A 15,557-nucleotide genomic window follows, 5' to 3' on the forward strand; every position below is an offset into this window, starting at 1 on the left:
TCATGGTGTCTCTTCACAGCAATAGAAACCCTAACTAAGACATTCAGACAAGCCTGCTGAAATCATGAATGGAGGGAATACACTGAATAACAGAGTACTAAAACCATCAGGTAAGAGACTGGCAGAGAGCTTAGAATGGAGACACCAATGCAGCCAGCCACTGGCTGACAGCATCCAAACGCACCCGCCAATCTCAATGAATGCATCGGGCCCAGAGCTTCCAGTGTATCTGCTCTGACAGAGAGGGTGTGAGGCCAAGTTCATTGACACCAGAGGTACCAGCCAAGGTCCGAGGCTAAGGAAGTCTACTGGAGGCATGGCCTGGCTTCTCCAGCAATCTCACAAGGAATAAAAGAGGCAGTCGAGGGAGATTGCTCAGTGGGTAAAATGCTTACTGTCCAAGAGTGAGGAGTGAGTTCAGCTCCTCAGAACACATAGAATGCCAGACTTATTCCAGTGCTTCTGTGAAGAGATGGGAAGTGGAGACAAGAGACTCCCAGAAGCTTGCAGGCCAGCTAGCCTGCCATACAGAGAGGGGGATAACAAGGTGGAAGGGGCTGGAGAAAGAGATGGCTCAGCAGTCAGGAGCACTCACTGCTCTCACAGAGGGACTGAGTTCGATTCCCAGCACCCATGTCAGGCAGCTCACAACCACCTGTAATTCAGCTCCAGGGATCCGATGCCCTCTTCCGGCCTCCATGGGCTCCTGCATCTGTGTACACCAGTGGTTCTCAGCCTTCCTAATGCTGTGACCCTTTAACACAGTTCCTCACGTTGTGCTGACCTTCAGTTATAGAATTTTTTTTGTTGCTACCTCATAACTATAATTTTGCAACTGTTATGAATCATAATGTGAATATCTATTTTCTTATGGTCTTAGGCGACCCCTGTGAAAGGGTGATTCAGCCCCAAAGTGGTCGTAACCCATCGGTTGAGAACTGTTGATGTACACAAACCCTACACTGACCCAGATCCAGGCGCATAAATTAGAAATAATAAATAGAGGCAGGCAGATCTCTGTGAGTTCGAGGCCAGCCTGGTCTACAGAGTGAGTTCCAGGAAAGGCGCAAAGCTACACTGAGAAACCCTGTCTCAAAAAAACAAAAAACAAAGAACAAAAAAAAAGAACAAAGAAATAATAAATAATAAGGGCTGGAGAGACGGCTCAGCAGTTACGAGCACTTTCAACATTTCCAAAAGACCAGAGTTCCGCTCTTAAGTCCCACATCAGATGGCTCACACACATCTGTAACTCCTGCTTCACGGGACCCAGTACCCTCTTCTGTCCTGCTTGAGCACCTGTACACATGTGGAATACACAGACACAGACACATACACATACACAGAAGTACATCTTTAAAAAGAAATAAAAAACAAAATAATAAACAAAATGTGGAAGGGGAGGACCAACCCCTGAGGTTGTCCTCTGATCTCCACATGCACACCATGGTATGTATGCAACTTCTCCCACACACGTGAGCACACACACATACACACAAAGAAAGCATGCACCAAGAGTGACGGCACGTATCTAGACTAGCGTGGTTCGGACATGGGCTGTGTCCCTTGGTGCTGCGTATGTCAGAAACTTGGCCCCCAGTGTAGTGGTATGGGGGGGGGAGGACCTTCAAAAGATGGGAACCTCCTCTGGAGATGGGACTCAGCGGCAGAGCACACGCTCAGCATGAACGGGGAGCCTGGGCTCAATTCCCAGCATCACGTGGTTATATTCCAGCTACATAGTGAACCTCAGCAAATAAATCCAAACAGCATGCAGCAGTTGGGGCACCAGAATCAAGTCACATGCCTGGAAGGAGTCTGAGCTTGTCTTGGCCCAGCCTGGGAGTCCTCACCATCACAACCCACGCTCCTCCCACACTCAACCCAGCCCGGGAGTCCTCACCATCCTAACCCATGCTCCTCCCACACTCAGCCCAGCCCGGGAGTCCTCACCATCCTAACCCATGCTCCTCCCACACTCAGCCCAGCCCGGGAGTCCTCACCATCCTAACCCATGCTCCTCCCACACTCAGCCCAGCCCGGGAGTCCTCACCATCCTAACCCATGCTCCTCCCACACTCAGCCCAGCCTGGGAGTCCTCACCATCCTAACCCACGCTCCTCCCACACTCAGCCCAGCCTGGGAGTCCTCACCATCCTAACCCACGCTCCTCCCACACTCAGCCCAGCCCGGGAGTCCTCACCATCCTAACCCACGCTCCTCCCACACTCAGCCCAGCCCGGGAGTCCTCACCATCCTAACCCATGCTCCTCCCACACTCAGCCCAGCCTGGGAGTCCTCACCATCCTAACCCACGCTCCTCCCACACTCAGCCCAGCCTGGGAGTCCTCACCATCCTAACCCACGCTCCTCCCACACTCAGCCCAGCCCGGGAGTCCTCACCATCCTAACCCACGCTCCTCCCACACTCAGCCCAGCCCGGGAGTCCTCACCATCCTAACCCATGCTCCTCCCACACTCAGCCCAGCCCGGGAGTCCTCACCATCCTAACCCACGCTCCTCCCACACTCAGCCCAGCCCGGGAGTCCTCACCATCCTAACCCATGCTCCTCCCACACTCAGCCCAGCCCGGGAGTCCTCACCATCCTAACCCATGCTCCTCCCACACTCAGCCCAGCCCGGGAGTCCTCACCATCACAAACCACGCTCCTCCCACACTCAGCCCAGCCCGGGAGTCCTCACCATCCTAACCCACGCTCCTCCCACACTCAGCCCAGCCCGGGAGTCCTCACCATCCTAACCCACTTTCCATGCGTCCTTCCAGCTACAGTCACAGCTCATGGCTTCCCACACAGTCACCAAGCTTGGGCTACACTCTTCCACTGTCAGGGTCTCCACCCTCCAACAATGGGTCCCTTCAGGAAGCAGGTCAGAGACTCCCAATGTAGGACAGCTTCAATCTCGGTGCCTCCTCCCTCAGGCTGAGCTCTGGCCCTGTCTCTCCTGTTAAAGGGTTCCTCACAGGAAAACACACGACATGCTTGCTTTCTTCTAGATCCAGCCACTTGGGCTACATGAGGAGCGTCGGGGGCATCAGGGCTGCTTGCTGGCTGACAGCAGGGTTGGGGACAACCTGTGTTCCCCGGGACACACTAGCAGAGCAGTCCCGCATCACCATCGCAGGGCCCCAACACCATCGCAGGGCGGGCGGCAGGAGAGGTATGAAAGCTGAGAGTGAGCGAGCGGTACCGCGCCTGCCTGGAAAGCACGAGGCTGGACCACAGCACCCCAAAAGGCATCAGAGAGGGAGGGAGGAAGGGAGGGGAGAGGGGATGAGTAGAGCAGGGAGGGAGGGGTGAAGGAAGGACATACAGGAGGGAAGGAAGGGTGGGAGAGAGAGGGGAAGGGAGAGCAAGAGGGAGATAAAAAAGGAAGAGAGGAATGGAGGTGAGGAAGGAGATGGGCAGAGGAGAGGAGAGGAAAGAAGGAAGGAGACGTAAAGAAAACCTTATTGTTTCCCAACAACAAAAAATCATTTTAAAACCAAAATTAATATTGAAATGTCTATAAACTGGAGCATTCAACAGCAACTCAATGTCTCTGTATTACAGGCAGTTCAGCTGAATTTAGACGGGAACACCCTAGTGTACAGGCTCAGGCAGGGCTCTGAAAAGGGAGAGAGCCCGGGGCTTAGGAAGGTCTTTAAACCTCCCATCTACAAAACCTGTTCTGGCCGGTGCCTGCTGGAGCACCCGGTTCCCTGGTGGCCACATCTCTGCAGCCAGATACTCAACAGCCCCTGCAAAGCCCTCCCTTAGAACCGAGGGCCACACTGGCCCAGGCTCCGGCATGCTTAGGGTCACCAGAGCCAGGAGGTCTCCAGACTCCAGTCCTCTGAGCGACAGAAATTCAGGAACCAAGCAAAGCAGGGACAGGCTGCCACACAACACTCCAGGACTTTTCAACTTCCCAAGCCGGCGGCGCCTCCTGGCTTGGCGGAGTTCCCAGCTGCACAGCTAGGAACCCAGCAAGGCTGGCTCCTGAAACGCCAGCGCCCGACACTCCCACAAACATGGAAAACACATGTTCACATCACACTGGGTTGTGGGCTTTACACTGATCTATATCAGCTCGAGAAAAACATGTAACTACACTTTGATTTTGGCTGTTCATGTAGTTTGTGTCTATGAAGTCGGCTCTCAACAATGACTTACAACTCATGAACCCCTGCTAAGACAACCATGGGGTGGGGCTCCTAGGAACCTCTGGTCCTGGCACTTCTGTCGACTGATCAAGACACAAACTGTCCCGTTCTGCCTGCATGTCTGTTGGTCAACATCGAATTCACAGACGATGACAGTGACTGTGTGTGAAAAGCTGCCTGCTGTACCTGTTTGCTCTGTGTGCGTGGCCTTCTCACACTTACGAACACTCAGTGGTTCAGATCTACACCTGGGGGCATTACGTACAGCGAAAGATGGGGCCAGCGAGATGGCTCTGCCTGTCACAGGTGCTTGCTGTGAAAGCCTGAAGACCCAAGTTCAATCCCAGAACCCGAGTGAAGAGAAAGAGAGAAAACTGTCTAAGACAGCCAGGGCTACGCAGAGAAATGCTGCCTTAAAAAAAAGGGGGGGGGGCATAGGCTGATTCCACAGAGCATTCTCTGGGCCTCTGTATCACACTGTGGCACATTTATGACCCTCATACACAATAACACTAACTTTTTAAAAATTAAAAACAAAATGAAAAAGTAAAAGATGGGCCGGGGAGACGGTTGAGTTGGTAAAGCGTTTGCCTCATAAGCATGAGAACCCAAGTTTGGACCACTAGAATCTACAGAAACAGCCAGCACAGGGGCGGTGAGGGGCCTTAGCAAGTAAACGCCCTTACCACTGCGCAGGACAACCTCAGTTTGAGTCCAGACCCCACACCATGGAAGGAAAAACCAACTCCGGAAAGCTGTCTCTTCTGACCTCCAGTGTGTACCCCCACCACATACATATAGAGGGCATTTTTAAATTAAAAAAAAATGGCTGGGGCTGGGGAGATGGCCCAAGACGTGCTGCCAAACCTACTGTCCCGAGTGTGACCCTTGGGACCCACAGAGTGAAAGAGGAGGAACGATCCCTCCGTTGTCCTGGACCTCCACACATGTGCTATCGCACAGCACATACACATATAATAAATAAATAGATGTAGTTTAAAAACTGATGAGTCAACTTAGAAGTGATTCGAGGGAGGAAGGGAGAGGGGAGGCGGGGAGGAAGGAGAGGGAAGGGAGGGAGGAGAGTCAGTACAGTGGCACATGCCTAGAATCCCAGTGGCAATACGGCAGGCAGAGACAGGCAGGTCCTTAGAAGCTCAGGAGAGCTAGCCTAGTCTACTTAGCAAAGTCCAAGGCTATTAAGAGACTCTGTCTCCAAAAAGGGGAAGGTACCCGAGGAGTGACATTGAAGGTTGTGTTTCACCTCCAAACACACGCAAGGCAGACACGCACACACACACACACACACACACACACACACACACACACACACATACACCACACCACACACACACACACCACATCAAACATACAACACACCATACCATGCCACAAACACCACACCACACACACACACACACACACCACACCAAACACACCACCACACCACACCATACCACACCACAAACACCATACCACACCACACATACACACATACACACACACCACACCACACACATACACACACTGTACCATACCACACCACAAACACCATACCACACCACACACATACACACACACACACACAAACACACACATACTGGTGAGGATGTGGAGTCATTACAGTCCAGCCACTATGAAAATCAGAATGGAGGGTTCCCAAAACAAACCCCCAAACACTCTTTAAGAAGCACTGCCATATGACCTGGAACCCCAGTGCTAGGGAACAACCTGAGAGATCCACACAACCCACACACTGACACACCATGCTTACTGGAGCGCCGTTACCAACAGTGAATTACAGAATCAGCCGTGTCTGTGTGTGTGATGTGTGGTATGTAGTGTATGGTGTGTAGTGCAGTGTGTGTGTGTGTGATGCATGGTGCTTAATATGTGGTGAGTAGTGTGGTATGCATGTGTGTGTGTGTGTATGTGTGTGTGTGTGTGTGTGTGTGTGTGTGTGTGTGTGTGTGTGATTTAGTCAGAAAAGAGTAACAGTATATCTTCTGGAGGAATATGGATGCAATGGGAGAGATACTGTGTTGAACAGTCTCTGTGGGATGCTGATTTAGAGCGGTGTTTCTCAACCTGTGGGGTGCGACCCCTTTGAGGGTTTGCCTAAGACTATCAGAAAACAGATATTTACATTATAGTTCATAACAGCAGCAAAATTGCAGTCATGAAGTAGCAACAAAAACAATGTCATGGTGGGGGTCACCACAACAGGAGGAACTGTATTAAAGGGCCACAGCATTAGGAAGCTCGAGAACCACTGCTCTAGAGTCCTTCACATGTACATTCAAGACTAGTTTAGCTGGATGACTTGTCTTTAACTGAGAAACCTCCCTTGGGATCGCCGTGGTGGCCGCACAAGTTTACATTCCCACTGGAGCAAACAATGGCTGTCTTCTCCCCACGTCCTCACCAGCGCTGACTGCCCATTTTCTTCCTCATGAAAACCATTCTGACTAAAGTGAGATGGAATCTCAGATTTCTTTCCACCATGTGAGTCCTGGGCATTGAACTCGAGTCTTCAGGCTTAGCAGCAAGTGCTGTGTCCGCGGAGCAATCTCAGCGCCCCTGTGAGACAGACTATCAATGCAGCTTTAATCTACAGTTCCCTGATGGCTAAGGGTGCGGGCTCTGTTTTTCAAATATGTGTTGGCCACATGTGTCTGTTCCTTTGAGCAGCATCTTTTCAGTTCTTTAGGACATTTATTAACCAGGTGACTTGCTTTTTCTGGTACTTTTTCCAGCCATTTGTATATTCTGCATATCAGTGCCCTGTCGGATGTTGGTAAGGATTTTTTTTTTCCAATTCTGTAGCCTTTACCATTTCCTCTGCTGTACTTCTAAATGTATTTCATTCTATCTGTCAATTCTTAGGATTATTTCCTGTGCTTCTGGAGTCCTTCTCAGATGCCTACGCCTGTATCTTTACATGCAGTGGTAGTGGTCAGAGGCATCAGATCCGCTGGAACTGGAGTTACAGCCTTTGAAGAGCTGACAGACATGGGTGCTGGGAACTGAAGTCATGCTCTTCACTGACCAGCTTCCAAGCCCCTGTTTGTACCTCCAAGTTTTCCCCTCCAGCATTCTCGAAGTTTCAGGCCTTACATTGAGGTTTGTGCAAGGTGAGAGCTGCGTGTTTGGTTTTATTGTCTTGCCTGTTGAAGCTTTCCCAACCAATGCATGTTTCTGACACCCCTGTCAGAATTAAGTGGCTGTAGCTGTGTGGGTTTATTTCTGGGTCCTCAATTCTATTCCACTTGTCTCTGTCTGATTTTGTGTATGGCTGGAATTTGAACAGGCACTTGGGTGGAATAATTTTAAAAACCTGAATCATTTTAGAGTTACATATATTCTATCAATTTGAGTATTATAAAACTCAGAATTTCCATTTGCTTTAAAGGTCATAACTGCAGAGGGAAAGTACAAAGTACAGCTTTCCAAAAAGTATGGTTTATCTACAAACAAACAAACAAATCATATTCATATTACCTTAAATGCTTAGTTTCCTCTATATTTAGAGATCAGTATTATAAGTGTACAAGTTTACAGTTTTAAGTTTCCAAATTTTATTTTGTTTATTTTGAGGGTGGGTGGGGGTATGTGGAGGTCGGAGGACCGCCTATAAGAGTCGGGTCTCTCTTGACCATGAGTCAGGGATGGAATTAAGGTCACCAAGCTTAGCAACAAGTGCTTTACCTATAAGCCACCTCACTGACCCTGTTTTCTTTAAAAATGAATTGGCCTTGTATGTGTGATCCTGTGATGGCTTCTTGTTTTATTTATTCATTAGTGCCTGCGGGGGCGGGGGGCGGGGGGCGGGGCGGGGGCGGGGGCGGGGGCGGGGCGGGGGCGGGGCGGGGGCATGCCACACTGCACAAGTCAGGGTCAGGAGATAGCCGTGGGATGGGTTCCAGGGATGGAGCTCACACAGTCAGGCTTGCCCAGCAGGTGCTTTCACAGGCTCTCATCCCAGCTGCCAGGTGGTTAATGCTGGTTGTTGGCATGGTGAAGAAACAGCCAGGAGAACAGGGCACCCCTCGGAGGGCAGAGTCCGTCTAGGAGGTGTGTGCAGAGACCATTAGATCACGGGAACTCTGATCTAAGGAAAGGATTAGATGAACTCCGAGGACAATGGCACAGTGGGAGGCAGTGAATGGTGGGAGGTGAGGCCTGGCTGGAAGAAGGAGATCACTGGGAACTTGTCCTTTGAGGTTATATTTGCCTTGGACTCTTCCTATATCCTCTTTCCTCCACTTCCTGTCCCATGTGACATGAGCCACTCAGCTCTATCCCCCTTGCCATGATGGACTGAGCCCTCTGCTGTACCCTCCCTGTATGAATGGACTGAACCCTCTGAAACTGTGAGCCCCAAGAAACCTTCACCCCTGAACTTGTTCTCTTGGGTATTTTGGTCACGACAACAAGAAATTAACTAAGAGTAACAAAACTAACACAGATGACCAGGTATAAAAGATGAAAATGGACTGGAGAGATGGCTCCGTGGGAAAAGTGCCTGCCACACAAGCATGAGGACTTGAGTTTAATCCCTGAGCCCCACACAGGAGAAGTAGAAAGCTGACACCTCCAAGTTGTGCTCTGACATCCTCACACACTACGGTATGTAGCCCTTCCACACACGCGCGCACACACACACACACACACACACACACACACACACACAAATAAATATATATGATAAAAACATAGAATCTAAAGCCAATAATAAGAATTGGTAATGTAAAACTAAGAACTTAAAAACTAGGACCATGTGACAATCAAAGGAACATTTGGAAACTCTGCCTTTTTCTTTAGTTTGCTTACACACTATAAACCAAAGTACCATTATTCTAGAAAGATCGGTGTGAACATATGTCACTGACAAAACTTTTAAGGAAACCACTTCTAACATTAATTCAAGAACGGTTGTAGCTGGAAAGATGGTGTCTTAGTCACTATTCTATTGCTGTGAACAGACATCAAGACCACAGCAACTCTTATAAAGGAAAGCACTGGGGGCCGCCTTATAGGTCCAGAGGTTAGAAGTCCACGATCATCACGGCAGAAAGCAGAGAGCACGGTGGCAGGCAGGTGTGGTGCTGGAGAAGCAGCTGAGAACTACATCTGATCTGTAGGCCGAGAGACAGAAGGGGGGTGGGAGGGGGAGACTGAGATTGGTGGGACCTGACATGGATTTTTGAAATCTCAAAGCTCACCTCCAATGATATACTTCCTCCACCAGAGCACACCTTCTCCAAAAAGGCCACACTTTCTAATCTTTCTCCAATAGCGTCTCTCCCTGGTGACTACACATCCAAATATATGAGCCTGTGGGGGCCATTCTCACGGAAACCACCACAGATGGCTTACTAGTTAAGAGTGTGTTGCACTAGGAAAGAACTGAGTCCAGATCCCAACACTCAGGACAACTTACAACTCCAGCTTCAAGGAATCCAATGCCCTCTTCTGAAATTCCATGAGCATTGGCACACACATGCACAAGCCCACACACACAGAGACACACACATAAAAAAATCTGAAATAAAAGAATTCTTTTAAAATTTGGATCATTTTTAAATAAGTTAAACGAAAAACCTTTCACCTGCTGATATTTAAGTAACATGGTAGGCTCAAAACAAACACGAGCTAATCTAATAACTCCCACTCGTTCCCCCGTGTTGCTGGGGCTCATCACATGGTGACCTCAGCAGCTGAGGATGGGTCATTATCAATGCCAAATAAGTAAATAAGCACAAGATCCCTGCTCAGGCCTCGAGTCTATGACCTGCTGGCACCAACACACACAGCTCCAGAGGTGCCTTGGCCGTGGCCCTTCATCGTGGGCAAATGTGCAAGCAGTCCCTTGTTTTCCGGGCTGAAGACACGTGAGGTTTAGGAAATGATCCAAGGCCGCCGAGTTTTCCAGATCTGGGAGAAAGACTGTTTCATGCACATCTGTTTCCCTCTTATGTCTCTCTGTCCATCTCTCTGTCTGTGTGTCTACAAGGCTATTATTAATTAGGGTGTCTTCCTCAGTCACTCTCCACCTCATTCATGAGACAGGGTCTCTCACTGAACTGAGACCTCACTGATTCGGCTTGACTGGGCTGGCAAATGAGCTCCAGGGATCTACCTGTCTCCACCTCCTCAGTGTCAGGATTACAAACAGGGGCCACTGTGTCCAGCTTTTTTGGCCTCACTGTACATCTCTAACTGGCCTGGGACTCACTGTATAGATCAAGGTGGTCTCAAATTTACAGAGATCTACCTGCCTCTACCTCTGCCTGTGGAATGCTGGGACTAAAGGCATGTCCCACCATGACCAGAGTGTGTCCAGCTTTTTATGTAGGTTCTGGGGGAATGTGAACTCAGGTCCTCAAGCTTGTAAAGTAAGCACTGTACCCAGAGTCACCTCTCCAGCCCGTTACTTCCCTTCTTAGACAAGGCACATGAACAGGAACCCATTTCCCTCGATCACAATCATCAGGGAGAAGGTCCATCCCTCCGTGCTGGTCTCTTACAGATTTTGCATGCATTATGAGCAGAGGTGGTGGGTGGCCTTCTGCTGTTTTAAATCATCTTTCAAGCAGCTGAGCAAGACAGAGATGGGACCTCCTCCCAGCAGAGCAGGCAGGGCTGGTTACCGTCTGGTAAAACGAAGAGAGGGTCTCCCTCAGAGGAACGTTGCTCGGGGTCCTATTATAAAGGTTTGGATTACCTAAAACTGAGATTCTACAGCTGTGACACAAACACATGTATGTGTACCAATTCTGAGCCACACAGCCCTGACCCCTGGGACTTCTTGGGCGAGAGGAACTGAAATTATGGTAAGTGCCATTGGCTGTGCCATGAACAACAAAGTCCTTTGTCTCTGACCCAAGAGTTTCATGTCTCCTGTCAACATCAATCAAGACTTAGATAATCTGGCGGCAGATGTGGTTCGGTTGGCAGAGTACCTGGGTTTGATCAAACCAGGCATGGCAGTGCACAGCTGTAACCCCAGAATTCAGGAGGCGGAAGCAGTGAGTCTGAGAACAGTCCAGGGTACAAGAGACTCTGTCCCGAAGAGTGGGGTGTGTGGGACTCATGAGATGGTTGTCTGGTTGGTTCTAACTGTCAACTCCTCACAATCTAGAATCACCTGGGAAGAGAGTCTCAATGAAGGATTGTCTACACCAGTTGGTCTTTGGGCGTGTCTTGGGGGGACGGTTATCTTGATTATGTTAATTGAAGTGGGAAGACCCACTGTGGGTGACACCATTCCCTAGGTAGGGGTCCTGTCTCTAAGAGTGGAGAAAGTGAGCTGAATTAGCGTGCACTCCTTAATTGACTGCTCTTTGTTCTTGACCCTGTTTGGCTGCTCCGAGCTCCTGCCACCCTGACTTCCCACTATGATGCACTGTGACCTGGAACTGTTATCTAAAACAAACCCTTTCTCCCACAAGTGGTTTTTGCCAAAGTATTCTATCACAGCAACAAGACACAAAACTAAGACAATGGCTCAGTCAGGTGGTAGAGAACTTGCCTTGCAAGCACAAGGACATGAGTTTGGTCCCCAGAACACACGTTAAAAAGCCAGGTGTGGTGGTGTAGCCTTATAGCTGGGGATGTGGAAACGGCAGGTCCCTGGGGCTTGCTGGCCAGTCTACAGGCAAGTTCCAGGGTGGTGAGAGACCCTGTCTTGAAAAAGAAGTGGAAATGGCCTAAGAAACAACACCCAAGGCTGTCCTCTGACTTATGCATGCACGCATATACAGGCACAGGCACACCCACAGACACGTGTACCCATATGTACACAAACACACACATAAGACGATTCAGATGACCTAAATGTGAGGGTCTCCACTCCAGCAGAAACCCATTTCAAGGGAGGCACCCACAGAGGCCACTCTTTGGGACTACAGAGCTCAAGGAACTGGTATAAACATAGCTTGATAAAGCAAGTAGAGTGAAGCCATTAGCTCTGGCCTCCATAACCAGAGTTCTCAGGTAGGCAACTGGGAAACTGGCCTGGCGATATCTCAGTAACACAACAAAAGGACAACCTTCAATTCCCTGAGACAAGGGACCTCCCCTCTGACCATAAATAAGCAAATAGCTCAATTTCCAAAACCTAATATGGCAAACACCTCCCTACTTGTTTCTGTCTCTGGGTTGTAAAAACATAGGCTGGAGATGTGGCTCTGTTGGCGGAGTGTTTGTCCAGCATGCATAGAGCCCTGAGTTCTGCCCCCAATAACATAAACCAGGCACAGGGGCACACTCCATTATCCCAGCACTCAGAGAGTGGAGGCAGGAGGATGAGAAATGCATGTTCATTCTTCACTATGTAACAGTAGCTATCCTGGGCTACAAGAGGCCCTATCTTAAATGAACAAACAACAATTAGAGAGAGAGAGAGAGAGAGAGAGAGAGAGAGAGAGAGAGAGAGAGAGTCAGAAGAACCAATTTTGTGACTTGTGGGAGGAGAGTCCTCTGTGAAGGTCATTTTCTGCCTGGCAGATCATGTATCTCTTCCTCTTGGGCCAGAAAGGTGGCTTAGGTCCCTGTATCCACTGAGCTATTAAGTCCCCACTCCCACGTTCTCCAGAAGTACTTGGATAAGAGATACAGGGCTACTGTGACCCACCCTTCAGGCATCTTTCTTCTTTTTTTGGGGGGGGGGCGGTTTCAAGACAGGGTTTCTGTGCAGCCTAGGAGCCTGTCCTGGAACTCACTTTGTAGACCAGGTTGGCCTTGAACTCACAGAGATCCACCTGTCTCTGCCTCCCAAGTGCTGGGATTAAAGGTGTGTGCCATCACCATCTGGCTTCATCTTTCTTCTTGCTATATATGTCAGGATGGCCTCAACTCTAGAGCAGTGGTTCCCAATCTTCCTTTTTTATTGTTTTTTCATAACTAGAGATCTGAAGTGATTTTACTTTTATTTCCTTCACTGTAAGCCAATCAGGAAATTTCGCAGTGATTTCTGGGGTGGGGGCAGAAGGAAAGCGTCACTCAGAATTATCAAGGCCATGGCCTGGTTGGCCTGAGAAGGTGCAAGCAGGGACGGCCTCACTGGGGAAGCTGGAGGAACACCCACTGTCCCACTGGCACCTAGGCAGGTGATGTCCAAGAACAGGGAAGCTGGCAGGCAACGTCCTCAGCAGCTGCCATCACCTGTGGTGGCCGGTGAGCTGGTGATTGATCAGCTCAGAGGCCCTGGAGTCATCCTCAGCAGAGGTGGTGGCTGCCTTCTGCTGCTGCTCAGCCTTTCCACCACAGATCTGGTCCTCTCCACTTCCTGCTGAGCCCCCTGTTGGACTTCCACCCCTTCTGTGAACTCCTTCCTGGAGGTCAGATGTGTCCTTCCGGGACACGTCCTTCAGGATGAGCCCAAATGTTGCTGCTCACTCTATGAGGTCATCACTCACCTGCCTGGAGACCGGCTCTCATTGGGTGATCAATTATCCATCATCAAAGCAAGCCACTACTGACTTGAGGATCTCCATGGTGATGGATGGCAGCACCCACTCATCATAGTCCTCACCGATACTGGTGCAGACACAAAGAAGCTAGCTGGCCATCAGCCGGAAGAGGATGTGTAGTGTGATGTTGATGTTCTGCAAATCTTTGCTACCAGTGATAGCCAGTACATTGCGTGGTCAAGAGCAGCAGCCAAAGATATTTGGTTTCTGTACCCAAGGGATGAGAAAGTTTGTCCCTTCCCCTACCAATGCCCTGTACTCCACGGAACCAGTCAAAGATGACAGCTCTGTGCCCTGCATCCACATTTATATAAGGCAGAGTTCACCACGTTTCCTGTAACTGCTAAACTCAGGCTGAACTTTCCAATGGACTCCAACACTTTGGCAGCCATGATTCCTTCCGTTGTCCTCACTCACACCTGCTTTCACAAAGACCTCCACATGAATTCCCCAGCCATTCTCAATGCTGAGACCCTTTAATGCAGCTCCTCATGTTGTAGTGATCCCAACCATAACATTATTTTCATTGCTACTTCATAACTGTAATTTTGCTACTGTTATGAATGGTAGTTAAATGTGTTTTCTGATGGTCTTAAGCTACCCCTGTGAAAGGGTCCTTTGATCCCCAAAGGAGTTGTGACCCACAGGTTAAGAACCACCGTTCTATATCCTCCCGCTTCAGATCTTCAACCACTGACCTCCAAAGAGCCCAGATTATAGGTATATGCCATCATGCCTAGCAAAACACTATTTTAAGATCATACTCGTAGATCCCATGGGCCAAGAGTACAGTCTAGGCCCAACAGGGATGGCTGGTGTCTACTCAGTGCTGCCTGAACCCTGGCTGGGAAGGTTCTTTCTCTAGCTGATGACCTAGGAATGTACTGTCTGACACCTACTGACCTGGGGTACCACACACACTGTCCACTGCCCCCCATCCTCATGCTATATCACCTTTGGGGTTCAGCCCTATGAGATACTCGGATTTTATTAACAGGGTTTAAATAGGACTCACAATTTGTCAGCTTCCATATAACAAATATCTGAGATGGGAATGGCCCCAGAGACTCTTATATTGGAATGCTCGGTCATTACGGAGTAGTGCTCCTGCGAGGGGTCAGGAGGGGTGGCCTCGCTGGAGAAAGCACGTCACTGGGGAGGAGCTTTGGGATTTCAAAAGCTCAAGCCAGGCCCAGTGGCTCTCCGTGCTGCCTGTGGATCTGGTTACAGAACTCTCAGCCATCGTGTCTGCCTGCACGCCGCCATGTTTCCCGCCATGAGAAAAATGAACTAAACCTCTGAAACTGTAAACCAGCTCCAGCGAAATGCTTTCTTTTATAAAAGTTGCCGTGGTCACGGAGTCTCTTCACAACAGATCACTAAGACACAACAAAAAGAACGAAAGGTTTCTTTGGCTCACAGACCAAAAGTTCTCAGACAAATAACCATCTATGGCCCCACTGCTTCAGGCCTATGGCAATACAAGATGGCCACAAAAAGGTGGCAGAGCGGGGCCACTCACCTCAAGGTGAGGGAGCAAAAGACCAAGAGAGAGACAAGGGCTTACCCCGCTGATCCGGAGACTTCCCACTAGGCCCCATTTCTCGGAGAGTTCTGCTACCTCCCAACAGCACCAGCTGGAGGACCATGCCTCTAACATACGGGCTTTCAAGAGATGCTCAAGGGGGCTGGTGAGACGGCTCAGTGGTTAAGGGTGCTTGCTGCTCTTTCAGAGGACCAGAGTTCGGTTCCCAGCCTGACCATCACTTATAACTACAGCTCCAGGGAACCAATGCCCCTTTTGGCCTTTACACGACCACACTCAAGTGTACAAACCTCTCTCTCCCCCTCTCCCTCCCTCATGCGTGCATGTGCTCGCTCTCGCTCTCTCTCAATTTTTTAAATAAAAACCTAAA

At 49.6% G+C, this 15,557-nt stretch overlaps 1 protein-coding gene and 1 pseudogene across 1 annotated transcript in view; both read right to left on the reverse strand.

Moving 5' to 3' along the window:
- C15H2orf76 (chromosome 15 C2orf76 homolog) overlaps positions 1–15,557 on the reverse strand; it is a 66,980-nt gene that overhangs the window by 40,425 nt on the left and 10,998 nt on the right. The window lies entirely within an intron of this gene.
- Positions 13,330–14,033, reverse strand: LOC131924963 (prohibitin 1-like; annotated as a pseudogene).

This window comes from Peromyscus eremicus, chromosome 15, assembly GCF_949786415.1.
Source record: "Peromyscus eremicus chromosome 15, PerEre_H2_v1, whole genome shotgun sequence".
Lineage (NCBI taxonomy): Eukaryota > Metazoa > Chordata > Mammalia > Rodentia > Cricetidae > Peromyscus > Peromyscus eremicus.